Source organism: Crassostrea angulata, chromosome 2 (genome assembly GCF_025612915.1).
Source record: "Crassostrea angulata isolate pt1a10 chromosome 2, ASM2561291v2, whole genome shotgun sequence".
Lineage (NCBI taxonomy): Eukaryota > Metazoa > Mollusca > Bivalvia > Ostreida > Ostreidae > Magallana > Magallana angulata.
The window spans coordinates 22,863,362-22,866,842 of NC_069112.1; positions in this window are offsets into that span (position 1 = coordinate 22,863,362).

A 3,481-nucleotide genomic window follows, 5' to 3' on the forward strand; every position below is an offset into this window, starting at 1 on the left:
GAAAACGCCAATTTGAAACTATAAAAAATATAAGTTAATAGAGGAAAAAATCAAAGTATTTGTCATGTTTTCATTGTGTTACTATTAAACAATCCTTCACATTTTATACTTAATTAGGGTAATTAAGATTTTAACAATTCTTTTAGATGTAGGACTGAAGACATCATTCAAAAGCTAAAAAAAAAAAAAGAAAATTTATATTTATTACCATCCAGAACATTTATGTTTTACCTTCATTTTATATCCATATGTTCTAAGCATTACATATAGAAGCAAACCCGTCACACGATCAAGAACATGTTGCAAACAACATCCTGTTTTCTTGTTGCTTTGTTGTCTGTGGTCAATGGTCAGCAACAAAAACAAGTTTTGTATTCTAGACTGGTCGACGAGGTTACCAAATACTCTTTAGCTGTGCTCTATGGAACAGAAGAACATTTTTCCCATTGTGCAGGACGTTGTTTTGGAGACAACTACTGTGCTGAGTTTCTTTACGGCGGAACAAGTGGACAGTGCTTTGGAATTCATTACGTTAAAACAGGAAACTACTCGTACAAGAATGATATCCCGGCATCTTCCGAAATGCTCCATTTTAAAAGAGGTATATTTAAATTTAATAATGTTTCGAAGTTGCACATCAAGTTTCAATGCATGTATTAAGGCTAATTTAGGTTGCCAATGGTTTAAATATGATATGTGTTTATCAAATATTATATATTAGCTTTTACGGAAACTAGGAATTGCTCATGAATCAAAATGATGTTCCATGTTACTGAAATTCAAGATAAAACATTTTTTGATGATGCTTCTTTAAAATAGCTTTGTTTAATAGAATGTATCGTTGCTTACTTTTGTGTAAACGCAATGACAATTCGTTTTTTTTAAAATGCAGTAGCTTTTCATATACTTTACATGCAAAAAATATTTGGAATGAAAATATATATATATATATATATATATATATATATATATATATATATATATATATATATATATATATATATATATATATATATATATATATATATATATATATATATATATATATAAATATATATAAAGCAGAAGGAATTTCACTTTTTATTCTCCACCGCCGCCCCGACCGGGGCTTGAACTCACGACCTCTAAAAATGTTGCTTGCGATGACGAACGGACCCTAGCGCGCTGGCCGCGCACTACACAGTTGTTTGAGATACAGGTGGAATACAGTTAAAGGACAATTTGAGAGAATCGGAACGATACACAGAGAGAGAGAGAGAGAGAGAGAGAGAGAGAGAGAGAGAGAGAGAGAGAGAGAGAGAGAGAGAGAGAGAGAGAGGGAGAATGTCTATAGTCTCATGAACAAACATGAACAAGTATGAACAGTATGAACAAGCTCTTGACATCCTTCTCTTATGATGATATTAAATTGGATATAGATATCGGGACTACTTTTCTCAAGATTTTAGATGGACTGAAAAAAACCTGATTCATTTTCTACATAATCCCCATAAAGTCGTTAAGTACAGAAATAAAAAAAAATTCATCAAATCAATTTTGACGTCATAATGGTACTAGCACCGAAAAGACACTGGGATTTTTTACTATAAATTGACCTTGAAAAAATGAAGATGCTTTTTTTTTTAATCTAATACCATTTGTGTTACCGTTCTAAAAGTACATGATATACATTAAAAAAAGAAAAAAACAGTATTCTTATCTACGAAAATCATAAGAAGATGGAAATTAATGAGAAAAAACACCCTTATTTTACCTTATATCATAAATCAATTACTCTAATTACAAACTTCAAACAAGCAATGTGAATCGTTTAAGACTTAAAAAAATCAAATAATATTTACAGTAATCAACATAATCACTTTTCTGAACGTTTGAAGCACATCTTAAAGAGGTTAGCAGTTAGCACCTGAAATACTAGTAATGTCAATAATCCAAAAACATATTGGATAATTTTAAAGATGGTTCTTACGATGTTCATTTATTTTATTTGTGACTTATGTCAAATGCCATTTTTTTAAAATATGAGGTCCAAAACAAAAATGATAATTTTCCGGAAATTATTGCTTAAATTTGGCGTGGAAATTTATTATTTGAAGAAATCAAAATGATATTTATGGTTTGAACTATTATTTAGTGATGATATCAATACAGAATAAAATTTAACACATGTAGTGACTATGAAAGTAATATTAAAGTCAAAGTTTAAAAAAAAAAACGACCCTTTACTGTTGGCTTCAAATGCCAGTGAATAATGAATACAACAGCAAATGTAAATCTATAACTCAAATAAAAAAACATACTTGTAATACCAACATTCTAAAATTTTGCATACAAATAGACATACATTTAATGTTTCATATAAAAGTAAAAAAAAAGTAGGGTAAAAAAAATGAGATATTACATGGAATCAGTTAATTTAAGGCAAAAATTATGTTAATTATTTTAGACTTCTATGAAATATAAGTTAAAATACATGCCGAAATATGTCGATAGAAATATTGTTCAAAAATAATTCCAGAACAACATGAATATATCGTAAAATTCAATTTATCTATAAGTTTAGTTTGCACTGAAAATAAGGAGGCTAAATCATCAGTGCTCTAAAACATTTTAATTATAAAAGTTAATTTTTTAAAAATCTTCTGCTACAAAATATAGTCCCTTAAAAAACTCTCTAAATATATAATTTTCTATTAACAATTTAATTCAATATGGTTTATTTGGCATTGTAAAATTTGAATATACAAATAAAACCAATATATGATGCAAAATTTGATGCAAAAAAAGAGGTGACATAAGATAGTTACCAAAAAAGAGAGGAGCGAACCTATTTAATCGGTTTTCTAGCTGCATTAATTTATAATGTCTTATACAAGTATATTTAGTTTGGTTAATTTAGAGCAGTCAATAATCAATAGTCATAACTCATTTCAATTATCTGTACGGAGTGTTAACTTGTAATATGTCAGGAGACACATATATGTTTTTAATGAAAATTAACCTTACTAAAGCAATATATATATATATATATATATATATATATATATATATATATATATATATATATATATATATATATATATATATATACATATATATATATATATATATACATATATATATATATATACAAATTAAAATTGAATAATATGAAGTACCACAATTACGATTTAGACCCTCGCTCATTAGAAAAAATTAACTCAGGAGAGCCGGTAGTGGTACAATCTAAGATACCAAAAGTATAATTAATATTTTTATGCATTACAGAATTCAATTGGATAGAATATGCCGGTCACCTATATTTATATGGTGGAAATAAGGCAAAATTCAAGAGGAAGGACGCAAAGGTGAAGAAAAAATATTTTGTGCAATAAGAAAGGATATGTAACCTTCAGATATCCAATGTTAACTTTCAAATTTGGAAAATTAAAATGACTGATGGCAGAGGTTTAGCATTAGGATTCTTTTCATATCTCTGTCA